At 39.3% G+C, this 13,534-nt stretch overlaps 1 non-coding gene across 1 annotated transcript; it reads right to left on the bottom strand.

The window, feature by feature from the left end:
• Nucleotides 1-5,833: 5,833 nt before the first annotated feature.
• On the bottom strand, nucleotides 5,834-5,940 carry LOC129081827 (U6 spliceosomal RNA). Its single transcript, XR_008530345.1, has one exon. It is a non-coding gene; the product is annotated as a U6 spliceosomal RNA (small nuclear RNA).
• Nucleotides 5,941-13,534: the final 7,594 nt, after the last annotated feature.

The raw sequence follows: 13,534 nt of genomic DNA, 5'->3' as shown, positions 1-13,534 counted from the left end.
AGAGAAAAAGTCACCCAATTCCAGGAAGCACAGAAGGTCTCATTCAAGAGGAACCCAATGACGCCCACTCCAATTCACATCATCATTAAAATGGCACATATGAAAGAGAAAGTGAGAATCCTAAAAGCAGAAAGGGAAAAACAGGTAGTAACATACAAAGGAGCCCCCATATGGTTAGCATGTGACTTCTCAAAGAAACACTGCAAGCCAGAAGGGAATGGCAAGAAATAGCCCAAGTATTGAAAAGCAAAGGCCTGAAACCAAGCCTGCTCTACCCAGCAAGTCTCTCAATTAAAATGGAAGGCAAAATAAGGAAGTTTCCCAGACAAAAGAAGGCTAGAAGAATACACCTCCACCAAACTAGCACAGCAATATATGTTAAAAGGACTGCTTTAAGATAAAGAAAAAGTTTCTATGAATACCCAGTTCCTTTCACAGTTACCAATACTTCTTATTACCAATATTTTTAATATTCATTAATCTGAGTGTGACAATGTTATTTTAATTGTTCCTTTACTTTTTGTTGAAACTAAACCTGTTTTAGTATATTTCTTGCCTATTTCTATTATTTTTTTTAAAAAGCTTAAATGACTTTTTGGTATTCTTTATCCATTTATCAATTAAAGGTTTGTAGAACTTTTTCCCTAAAAAAAGAAAAAAAACCTATTAACCATGTTTTAGATGTGTTGCAAATACTTTTCTATTATATCCTTTGTCCTTTGATTTTTTTATATGTATATTACTGTATAGTTAAATGTTTAATATAGTCATATTGTTAATATTTATAGCTTCTGGGTTTGAATATTTCACTTCAGGTCATGAAAAATATTAGTTCTATTTTCTTCTAAAACTCCTTAGATTCTACATATTGATTTTTTAACTCACCTGAGTATTTCTTGTATAATGTGTGAAATGGATCTCTATATTTGTTTTATTGCAAGTAATAGTGGTCCATGTACCTTATATGTTGAATAAGCCTATTTTCCCCATTGAATTGAAATATCAACTTAACCATATATTGTTAGACAGATATATACATTTGTCTCTAGAATGCTCATTATATTTCATTGATCTACTTAATTATTTCTGTGCCAGTGTCATGTTGGTTTAATTGCTGAGACTTTATAATGGTTTTAATTTTTTTAATATTTTATAATTAATTTTGACATTTAAAAATAAATAAAATCAATCTGCATTTAAGAAAGAAAGAGAGAGAAATGGAACTCCTACCTTTTGTGACAACATGGGTAGTAATGGAGAATATTAAGCTAAGTAAAATAAGCCAGTTGATGAAAGACAATTACTGTATGCTCTCACCTATAAGTGGACTCTATTCAACAAAACAAACTAATGAACAAAATAAACCACAGGCACGGGAACATGGAGCAGATTGAAAGTGACCAGAGGGGATGGGGAAAGAGGACAATGGTGGAAAGAAGGGGAAAGGACTAGACAAAGATCATGTATCAATGACCCATGGACATGTACAACAGAGTGGGAATTGACTGTGGGAGTGAGGGGTGGGGGTGAGATGGGTGGAGAGGGGTAAAGGGGTAAAAATTAAAACAAGTGTAATAGAATAAACATGATTTATAAATTTAAAAAATAAAAATAAAAAAGAAGAAAATTAGACCCTATAAATTCCAACACACCCCCAAAAGAAAACCTCAGTTAAAAAATGGACAAGGATCTGAATAGACACTTTTCCAATAAGGACATATTGATGACCAATAGACATATGAAAATATTCTCGACATCATTAACCATCAGAGAAATGCACATTAAAACCACAATGAAATACCATCTCACACCTGTCAGAATTGCTATGATCAATAAATCAATAAGAATAAGTGCTGGCAAGGATGTGGAGATCAGGGAACCCTTTTGCACTGTTAGTCGGAATGCAGATTAGTGCAGCCACTCTGGAAAGCAGCATGTAGATACTTCAAAAAATAAATAAATGGATCTGTCTTTTGACCCAGTGATTCCATTTCTGGGAATATATCCAAAGGAACCCAAAACACTAATTCAAAAGAATATAATCACCACTATCTTCATTGGAGCATTACTTGCAATCACCAAGATATGGGAGCAGCCTAAGTGTTCTTCCGTAGATAAGTGGATAAAACAACTGTGGGACACTTACACAATGGAATACTACTCAGCCATAAAAAAAGAAAATTTTGTCTTTTTCAAGAGGATGGACATGGAGAACATTATGCTAAGTGAAATAAGCCAGTCAGAGGAAGACAAATACCATATAATTTCACTCATATGCATAATCTAATGAACAAAATGAACTAACAAACAAAAAAGAGACAAACTTAGAGAGCAGGATGACAGCTAACTGGGGTGGAGTAGGTTAGGGGGTGAAGCGATTGAGCAAAAAGGAAAAAGGACTCATGGACATGGAAAAAAGTGTGGTTATTCCAGGAGGTGGGTGGTAGTGTGTGGATTTAATGGGACTAAATGGTAATGGGGAAAAATACAATTAAAAAATAAAATAAGAAGGGAAGAAATAGTTTTCTTGAGAAAGGGGGAGGGGGAGCAAAAGATAGCAAAGAAAAGGGGAGTGGATAGAGGCGAGAGTGTAGAAACCAGAATATTCCACAGGGTTATCCACCCACTCGTTGTCATTTGCTTGAAGATGTCTGTCTCCCAAGATGGCCAGTTCTAGTCCTGTCTCACCTTAAAGAGGCTCAGTTCTGGTCATTTCTGCTGAAGAGTTCAGTAAGGAGTGGCTGCTGCCATCTACTGGAATTTGCTTTGTTTAGTAATATGCAGTGTTACCATTTGGCCCAAAACCGGGAGAACAGGGCCAGGAAATGTGTTCCCTAGAACCCAAGATAGCACTCAGGAAGAGTTTGGTTTGCAGAGCCCCTTCTCAGAAGTCTGATCTTAAGTCACCCCAGAGGAGGCTTGAAAAAAGTGCAGCACAGAAATGAGCCTGGGATAAGAAGCTGGAGGAGAAGGCTCATAACCTATGAAGTGAATGCTCCCCTCTGGTGGTCACTGTTGTCACGTGGATTCTCTGCAAACTCCTAAATTCAGCAGGGTTTACAGAGCAAGGAGACTTCAGGCCCTGGAATGGTCCTTATCATTGTGGTTGATGTGCCAGATTCAATGATTTTTTTCTTGGTGTCTTCATCTTCATATTTGGTATCTCAGTGTATCAATTGTTTCTTCATTGTAGATTGGGGCTTGTCCTTTATGTGAGCATCTTTCTTTTGTTCCCCCCCTCCAGAGGTCCTCCACTTCCCAGAGCCCTAAAGACTGACCTTCCTGCACTGTGGCACAATCCCCTCATTCCTCTCAGATATCATCCAGGCCATGTGGTGCAAGATGGACATTACCATAACAAGGCTTTTTTTTTTTTTTTAATGAACAATGCTAATGTTTTTATCTTCAGGTAAGATTGTCAAAGAAAAAAATCTAGCATCATTCCTAATAGAAAGACATTGCAATACTGTCAAAAATGAAGGCTGTCATCAAAATGCAGGGGTGTCTGCCTTCAATTTAATTAATAAAAATTATCCCCTTAGGCTGAAAACATGTGTTGGTGTCTGACATCCACAGACCTACTCCCATGTTTTCCCCAGGATCTGAGAACAGCTCTCTATTCCTCCCCCAGCCCAAGGCAGGGTCTTGACAGTCTGTGCATCTTCACCTCTTCTCCAGTAACTGTCACTTCCATTTGCTCAAGCCTGGGCTTCAGCCTTTGTTCTTTCCTCTCCTCTGAATCATACCCACACCCTCAGCAAGTCCACTTCTCACATACATCTTGAGTCTCTCTTCTTGCTTCATCTCTGTGCCACTACAGCAGTGTAGGTCACTGTCCTCTCTTCCCTCAGCCACTGCAATATCTTCTTGACTGTTCTCCATGTTTTCATTCTTTCTGACTTAAAACCCATTCCAGCCAATGTGGCCATGCTCATCTTTCAATAATAGAGGGCCTTGCACAAATACTGCCTATTTTTTATTACAAAATCATACGTATGTAAATCTGTAACATAACGATATCACACTTAAGCACACCATATGACATTTTAGGTGAAATTTTCAAATTAAAACTATACATTATTACCCTACCAACCACACTCAAGCAGGCTACTTACTTCTGCTGGACTCTGTATATAAGTTGTCATGCTGTGTTCCTATAAAGCCTTTCAAAGTTTTCTCATTACATTTTCAATAAAATACAAATTCATTATGAGGGTATATAAAGTCTGTCATAAACTGATGTTCTTTTATCCATCAAATCCAATTTCCTTTACCTCAACCCTGCCAGTACCTGGCACTTCATTTAAGAGCTTAAATTGTTAAGAACTTTTGTGCCTTATGGTCATCTCAATGGTTCTTCTAAGGAACATTCATCCTTGGTTTCTGCAGCTTGCTGCTTCTCTCCCTTCAGATTTTAGCTCAGATATAATCTCCTCTAAATTATATTTCCTAATTATTCTTTCTAGGTAGGTAGGCTGTTATTTGGGTGTAAGCTCCTTGAAGCCAATACTGTACTTGTTCTTCATAATGTGTCTTATATGGGCTTGTCAGAGATATTCCAGTATGCATAAGATGTTCTGGGGTGGATGTCTTACTGTCAGTATTATTAGGTCATAATGATTTTAAGACAGTTTGTTAAGATGGATATTTTCAATGGCTGGAGCCTAGATTACCTTTAGAACTTTTGGGAAAATAACAAACATTTGGGAAAAAGTATCACAATGCAATCAGGGAGGGATGAACAAATGGTTGCAGACAGGGTGATACATAACCCAGGGTATCCCAGAGGTGGGGTCCTGGGACCATCTAGCACAACATTCACTGCCAACACTTGGTGCCCTCTCTCAAGTGTTTCTGTGTGCAAGCAGATTTCAGAGGACCTCACAAACATCATCATTTTCTCTTCATGACTTCCCTAATAGATGTGTACCTTTGCCAATGAGACAGTGATCCCTGGGTGGGACAGGGTGAGTTAGGTAAATGAAGTCAAATATATGGTACTAGAAGAAATCTGGATTCAGGATAATAAGCATGCAGTACAATATACAGATATCAAATTATAATGTTCACCTATTTACATTTTATTAAACAATGTTACCACTATAAATTGAATTTAAAAAATCATCCCTGACATAGACTAGGCACACCATTAACTTTTTTGACTGACTGAATTGAAGTAGCTGTTTTCCTTCCTTAAATGTGACTTCACAGGACAGTTCCAAGATCCCAGGCAAAGCATGGCAGTGATTAGATCATGCATATGAGTTCTGACGGTGCTGTATTCCAATTCTTCCATAACACTTATTACATGTTCCTCACCTGAAAATGTAGAAAATACATTTCATAAAGAGTTTGAAAAGGTAATTCATTCAAAAAATTTTCCACTTGTCCCTGCGAGTGAATCCGGGCTATAGCAATCAGCAAGCAGACAGGTGCCAGAGTCAGAGCAAATGTAGCACACAGAGGAGCAAAGAGGATCAGTGATGAACAATCATTCCCTCTTTCCTGGCCTGGATCTCGTGAGAAAAAAAGGTGCATTGTGGTGGAATGTGTCCATTGGTAGAAATCACCTGGCAGAAAGTGAGTGCTTTTAAAAAAAAAAATATGAGGGGGCGGGGAAAAGGAAGGGAAGGGGAAAGTCAAGGAACATATAGCAAGGACTCATGGACAAAACCAAAGGGGAAGAGCTGAGGGAGGGAAGGAGGGAGGGGGCAAGGGAAAATGGTGGGGGGTAGGCAGAGACAAATGTATTTGAAAAAATAAAATTAAATTTAAAAAAAAATTAAAATAAATAAATAAAACATACGGAATTAAAAAATTAAAAAAATAAAAAAAACATATGGAATGCTTCACGAATTTGTGTATCATCCTTATGCAGAAGCCATGTCAATTTTCTCTCAATCATTTCAATTTTAGTATATGTGCTTCTGAAGTGAGCATGTGAGTGTACCTTTGATATGATGCTGCCCTAAAGAAAAGCCACCATACTGCCAAGCACCTGGTAACCACAAAAATCATGGTGCTAATCTAGGGACCTGGTAAAAAGCACAAGATGGTCAGGGGGAATGCAGGGGTTACTGAATGAGGGTAAGCCAGGCTCATTGTTAGGAGACAAGTAAGAGTCAACTCAGTCTCCTGTGGAAGGATTGGAGCCTGTCACTTGTCCAGATGCATACACACGCTATCTTTAAGTGTATTCAAAGGAAACATGCTTTACTGATATTTTTCAACATTGAATATCTTAAAAATAACCAAACACTTTATGTTCATTGCAGGATGAGAAATATCTAAAACAACATTTTGCAAAGAGTTGCATGCTGCAGAAATGTGGCTTGATGGATTAATATATGCTCCTAATTAAAATTTTAAAAATTCCTTGATCAAATTAATTGAAAACATTTTGTATACAAAAACCTCTTTTGAGAGATACCAATTCACATTAAAACACTCATTAAAACACTGAAAATATATGCAATAAATAATCTGGTTATTTGTCTTGAAACTTTCATTGATGATTTTAATTCTCATACTTTTTTACAGGGAGAATAGGGCAATGGCTAACACTTATCAGCAAGCTGTAGAGATAGTGTCCTGTGAAAATATATTATAAAACACTAACCTAAAATAAAGTTCTACTTTCTGTGAATTTTAGTTTTGAGAAACTATATTGATGATAATGAGATCCAGGTTTATAGCGGTCACATAAATGAGTCACAGGTATAAAAAAAGGACTAGAATGAGTCTTATTGTGTTGAAATCGGTGTCAATATGAACTCATGGTTTTTAATACATAGACATATAATATAAAAATGATGTCAATATGTATGTTAATGTGTGTATTTCTTTGCTCTGTCCATGGAGAGGGTCTAGAACAAGATTCCTCAATCACAGTACAATTGATATTTTGGACCTAATAGTTGTTTTTTGTGGGGGCTATCCTATGCATTGCAGAATGATTAGCAGCATCACTAACCCTCTAGATGCCACTAGCACCATGTCCCCTGCAACTTGGAACAGCCAGAACTGTCTAGAGACAAAAATAAATGTCCACTGGGAGGCAAAAATGACCCAGTTTGAGAACTGCTATCTTAGATACAATGGCATCCCAGTATTATGAGCAAACTTAGCATTCATGTATTAGTTCCTATATGCCATTTACCATGAATTCCAAACAACGAATATGAAATAAGAACCTAGAATTTATGTTTTATGGGCACATGTCAATAGGACATAAGAAGCAGCTTCAAGGAGTTTCCATCAGCCAAATCTGAGATAACATATATTAGAATAAACAGTAATAAAGGATTGTAACTCAAGAAATAAAATAAGAAACTGTGTGTCAGATAGATATAGAAAGTGAAGGGGAGCAAAGAGAGAGAGAAAGAGAATGGCTATAATATCATTTTTCTGAAAATTACAAGAAATTTCAGAGGGTCCTGAATCAGCAGTCAATGGTGGAAAAAATGAGGAAATAAACAGATGTCTTTTATACCTATAACGGGAATTGTTAAAAAGAAAACCACAGTGTAAAGAATGCAAGTGAAACCAAATCAAATTGACTTAAGAGCAATAATGTTCATTTTTTTTTCCTTTTATTTATTTTTATTTTTTTTAAATGCATTTGTCTCTGCCTCCCCCCCCCCTCTTTCCCTTGCCCCCTCCCTCCTTCCCTCCCTCAGCTCTTCCCCTTTGGTTTGTCCATGAGACCTTGCTATATGTTCCTTCATTTTTCCCTTCCCTTCCCTTTCCCTGCCCCTCCCCCTTCCCTCTTGTCTCTGTTGATTTCTTTTCCTTTCAGTGTTGCTGGTCATATTTTCCTTCCATCTTTGCATTGTTGGTTAGGTTCCGATTATAGATGAGATGATATGGTATTTGTCTTTTGCCCCCTGGCTTATTTCGCTCAGCATGATGCTCTCCACTTCCATCCATGCTGTCGCGAAGTTTAGTAGTTCTTTTTTTCTTTCTGCTGCATAGTATTCCATTATGTATATGTACCATCACTTTTTGATCCAGTCATCTATTGATGGGCATTTAGGTTGCTTCCAACACTTGGCTATTGTAAATTGTGCTGCTATGAACATTGGGGTGCATAGGTTATTTTGAATTGGCATTTTGGTGTTCTCAAGGTATAGTTCCAGCAGAGGAATCGCTGGATCAAAAGGCAGTTCCATTTTCAGCTTTCTGAGGAAATTCCACACTGCTTTCCATAGTGGCTGCACCAGTCTGCATTCTCACCAACAGTGGACTAAGGTTCCCTTTTCTCCACAGCCTCGCCAGCACCTGTTGTTTGTGGATCTGTTTATGATGGCCATTCTGACTGGTGTGAGGTGGTACCTCATGGTGGTTTTGAGCTGCATTTCTCTGACGGCTAGAGATGCTGAGCATCCTTTCAAATGCCCTCTTTATCTCCTTCTTAGAAAAGCATCTGCCCAAGTCCTTTGCCGATTTTTTGATTGGATCATTTGTCTTCTTGGAGTGGAGTCTAGTGAGTTCTTTACATATCTTGGAGATCAAACCTCTATCTGATGTATCATTAGCAAATATATTTTCCCATACGGTTGGCTCCCTTTTCATTTTGCTGATGTTTTCTTTAGCCGTGCAGAAGCTTCTTATTTTGATGAGGTCCCACTTGTTTATTCTTTCCTTTATGCTCCTTGCTTTAGGAGACATATCAGTGAAAAAACTGCTGCGTGGGATATCTGAGAGTTTCCTGCCAATGTTCTCCTCTAGGACTTTGATGGTGTTGCGACTTATAGTTAAGTCTTTTATCCATCTTGAGTTTATTTTTGTGTATGGTGTCAGCTGATGATCCAATTTCAATTTTTTGCATGTAGCCATCCAGCTCTCCCAACACCATTTGTTGAAGAGGCTGTTATTGCTCCATTTTATGCTTCTGCCCCCTTTGTCAAATATTAGATGTCCATAGAGACCTGGGCTTATTTCTGGGGTTTCTATTCTGTTCCACTGGTCTATGGGTCTGTTCTTTTGCCAGTACCAGATTGTTTTGAGTATGGTGGCTTTGTAGTAGAGTTTGATGTCCGGTATTGTGATCCCTCCTACTTTGTGTTTCTTTCTCAAAATTGCTGCAGCTATTCGGGGTCGTTTATGGTTCCATATAAATTTTTGGAATGTCTGTTCTATTTCTGTGAAATACGTCATTGGTATCTTAATAGGGATTGCGTTGAATCTATAAATTGCTTTGGGTAGTATGGACATTTTGATGATATTAATTCTTCCAATCCATGAGCACGGTATATGCTTCCAATTATTTGTGTTTTCCTTAATTTCTTTTTTCAATGTTGTATAGTTTTCTGCATACAGCTCTTTTGTGTCTTTGGTTAAATTTATCCCTAGGCACTTTATCTTTTTTCTTGCTATATCGAATGGTATATTTTTTCTGATTTTTTCTTCTTCTATTGCATTGCTGGTGTACAAAAATGCCTTTGATTTCTGAATGTTGACTTTGTAGCCTGCTGTTTTGCCAAATTCACTTATTAGGTTCAGGAGTTTTTTGGTAGAGTCTACAGGGTTCTCTATGTACACTATCATGTCATCTGCAAACAATGATAGCTGTACTTCCTCCTTTCCTACTTGGATGCCTTTTATCTCTTTCTCTTGTCTGACCGCTGTGGCTAGGACTTCCAATAATGTTGAGAAGAAGCAGTGAGAGTGGACATCCTTGTCGTGTTCCCGATCTTAGTGGGAAAGCTTTCAGATTTTGCCCGTTGAGTATGATATTGGCCGTAGGTTTTTCATATATGGCCTTTATTACGTTCAGGAATGCCCCATTTATTCCCATTTTGCTGAGTGTTTTGATCATAAATGGGTGCTGTACCTTGTCAAATGCTTTTTCTGCATCTATCGAGATGATCATGTGGTGTTTGTCTTTTCTTTGATTTATGTGATGTATCACGTTTACTGATTTGCGTATATTGAACCATCCCTGCCTCCCTGGGATGAATCCCACTTGATCGTGGTGGATAATCTTTTGAATGTATTGCTGGATGTGGTTTGCCAATATTTTGTTGAGGATTTTAGCATCTATGTTCATCAGCAAAATTGGCCTGTAGTTTTCTTTCTTTGTAGGGTCTTTATCTGGTTTTGGGATCAGGGTGATGCTGGCCTCATAGACGGAGTCTGGGAGTCTTCCCTCCTCTTGGATTTTTTGGATAGTCAGAGAAGGACAGGGGTTAGCTCTTCCTTAAATGTTTTGTAAAATTATCCTGGGAAAACATCTGGCCCTGGGCTTTTGTGTGCTGGGAGTTTCTTGATTACTGCTTCAATTTCCCCAGCTGTTATCGGTCTGTTCAAGCTTTCTGTTTCTTCCTCCTTCAGTGTTGGAAGATTATACTTTTCTAAAAATTTGTCCCTTTCATCAAGATTTTCAAATTTCTTGGCATATAATTGTTCATAATAGTTCCTGATGATCATTTGTATTTCTGTGGTATCAGTTGTTATTTCTCCTCTTTAATTTCTGATATTATTAATTTGGGTCCTCTCCCTTTTATTCTTGATGAGTCTGCTTAATGGCTTGTTAATTTTATTAATCTTTTCAAAGAACCAGCTTCTGGATTGGTTGATCCTCTGAATTGTTCTTTTTGTCTCTATGTCATTCAGTTCTGCTCTCATCTTGACTATTTCCTTCCTTCTACTTGCTCTGGAATGTATTTGTTGTTGTTTCTCCAGTTCTTGAAGTTGTAGAGTTAGGTCTTTTATTTGAAATGTTTCTATCTTTTTTAGGTAAGCCTGTATTGCTATGAACTTCCCTCTCATGACCGCCTTCGCTGTGTCCCATAGGTTTTGGACAGTTGTCTGTTCATTTTCATTGGTTTCCAGAAATTTTTTGATTTCTTCTCTTATCTCATTATTGACCCACTCATTGTTTAATAGTGTACTGTTCAGTCTCCATGAGATTGCAAGTTTTTGAAGTTTCTCTTGGAGGTTGATTTCGAGTTTCAAGGCCTTGTGGTCGGAGAAAAAGTTTGGTATTATTTCAATTTTCCTGAATTTGCTGAGGCTTGCTTTGTGTCCTATCATGTGGTCTATCTTTGAAAAACTGCCATGAGCATTTGAAAAGAATGTGTATTTTTCTTCTTTGGGATGTAAGGTTCTATATATGTCAGTTAAGTCTCTTTGATTCAGTGTGTCATTCAGCGCCACGATATGTTTATTAATGTTTTGATTGGAAGATCTTCCATTTTTGACAGTGGGGTGTTGAAATCCCCTACTCTCAGTGTGTTGCTGTCTATATCTTTTTTGAAGTCATCCAAAAATTTCCTTATAAACTTGGGGGCTCCTATATTGGGAGCATATAAGTTTACAATGTTGATGTCTTCTTGATAAATTCTTCCTTTAAGTATGATAAAGTGCCCCTCTGGGTCTCTCTTTATGGCCTTTGCTTTGAAATCTATTTTGTCTGATACAAGTATGGCAACGCCAGCCTTTTTCTCATGTCCATTTGCTTGGAATATTATTTTCCATCCCTTTACTTTCAATCTGTGTAGGTCTTTTGCTCTGAGGTGGGTCTCTTGTAGGCAGCATATGTGTGGGTCATGTTTTCTTATCCATTCAGCTCCCCTGTGTCTTTTGATTGGAGCATTTAGTCCATTCACATTGAGAGATATTACTGATAGAAACTTACTCATCTTTTCTCTTTGTACTTGTGTTCCTCTCTGTCTCATTCTTTTCCTTCATCTGCTTAAAACAGTCCCCTCAGCATATCTTGGAGTGCTGGTTTGGTAGAGATGTATTCCTTTAGCCTTCTTTTGTCTGGGAAACTCCGTATTTCTCCTTCTATTTTAATGGAGAGCCTAGCTGGGTAGAGCAGCCTTGGCTGTAGGCCCTTGCTTTTCATGGCTTGGAATATTTGTTGCCATTCCCTTCTGGCTGTCGTGTTTCTGTTGAGAAGTCAGCTCCTAGGTGTATCGGGGACCCCTTGTATGTTACTTTCTCCTTTCCCCTTGCTTCCTTGAGGATTCTCTCTTTGTCTTTGACATTTGCCATTTTAATGATGATGTGTCTTGGAGTGTGCCTCCTTGGATCCCTCTTGAGTGGGGCCCTCTGTGCCTCCTGGATCCATGAGAGCCTTTCTCTCCTCAAATTAGGGAAATTTTCCATCATTACTTTTTCGAGGAGGTTCTCTATCCCTTGCTCCTCTTCTTCTCCTTCTGGTATCCCTATTATACGGATATTATTGCGTTTCAGGTTGTCCTGCATTTCCCTAAATGCCTCTTAATTCTTTTTGAGCCATTTTTCCATTTCTTGTTCTTTCTGGGAGCTTTTTTCTACCTTGTCCTCCATCTCACTGATTCGATCCTCGGCTTCATCCAGCCTGCTTTGGATTCCTTCTGCTGTGTTCTTCAATTCAGAAATGGTACTCTTCATATCCTCTTGTGTCTTCTTGATAATTTCTATGTCCTTTTTCCAGGCTGATATAGTTTGCTGTAAGATCCTGATAGTTTCTCTGCAGTTTCTGAAAGTTATCTTTGAGCTGGCTGAGCTCCTTGAGCTTCCTTAGAACCATTGTTTTGAATTCCATATCTGATAGTTCCCTTGCCTCTATTTCATTTAGCTCTCTCTGTGGGGAGTCCCCTTTTCCACTCCTTTGGGGGGAACTTCTTTTTCTTCCCATTATTGTGAAAGTCTGTTAAGTATTTTTGTCCTTTACTTTTCTTTCTGGGCTTGCCTCTGATGATGTCAGTTGTTGACCCTATAGGGCCTTGGGTTGTTTGTTTGAGTCTTTCAGGAGTCTGATGCCTGTGTCTGACTCCTGCTTGGAGCAGCTCTGTGACCCCTTACGTCAGGGCTGGGGTATTTTTGGGAATCTCTCTGAGCTCTCACGCGGGTTCCTTGAGCGCGTTCCCAGTGCAGCAGAGTCCCCCACCTGCCTGGGCTCGCATGTGCTTGCCCCAGACCAGGGGGCTTATTCGCGACCTTGTGTACTCATCTGGCCCCCCCTGGCACGCGAGCTTCACGGCACTGGTCAGTTTAGGGTGGTCTATTGTGTATTTTCCCCGCTTTTGGCTCTTTGGGTGCGTTGCTTGCCCTCACCAAATGGGGACTATGGAAATGGGAGGAAATCAGCTCTAGGACTCTCCGGTTAATCCTGTTTCAGGTCTCTCCTCCAGGGACTCTGGGCAGCTCCACTTATTTTGTGGGCCGCTCCGCAATCACGGCGGGTCAGTCAATTTATGCCTGCCCTTGCCCCTCTGTGCACTCCCTTGCAGGCCGTGTGGGTGCCAGTCTGTGTGAGGCCTTGCCGGCCAGTGCAAGTGTTTGCCAGCCCGTGTGGGTCACACACACGCTCGCCAACCCTCGCTGGTCACTCGGCGCAAGTGTGAGCGCCTGCTCTGGGTGTTTTGAGGGTGTCTGTGTTTGCTTTTCAGCTTTTGGCTCTTTGGGGGTGTGGCCTCTTCCCACGCAATGGAGACTACGGCAAGGAGAAGGAGTCGGGACTCCCCGGTTCCTCCTCCCGTTCTTTCCCCAATGCCTCCATTTCTAGTCTCCCCTCAGGGGCCTCTGGGCAGTTCTGTGA

Source organism: Pteronotus mesoamericanus, unplaced genomic scaffold, assembly GCF_021234165.1.
Source record: "Pteronotus mesoamericanus isolate MK-2021 breed Mesoamerican mustached bat unplaced genomic scaffold, CSHL_Meso_final scaffold_118, whole genome shotgun sequence".
Taxonomy (NCBI): Eukaryota; Metazoa; Chordata; class Mammalia; order Chiroptera; family Mormoopidae; genus Pteronotus; species Pteronotus mesoamericanus.
Note: the sequence above shows the minus strand (reverse complement) of the source record. Positions and strands in the feature narration are given on the sequence as shown.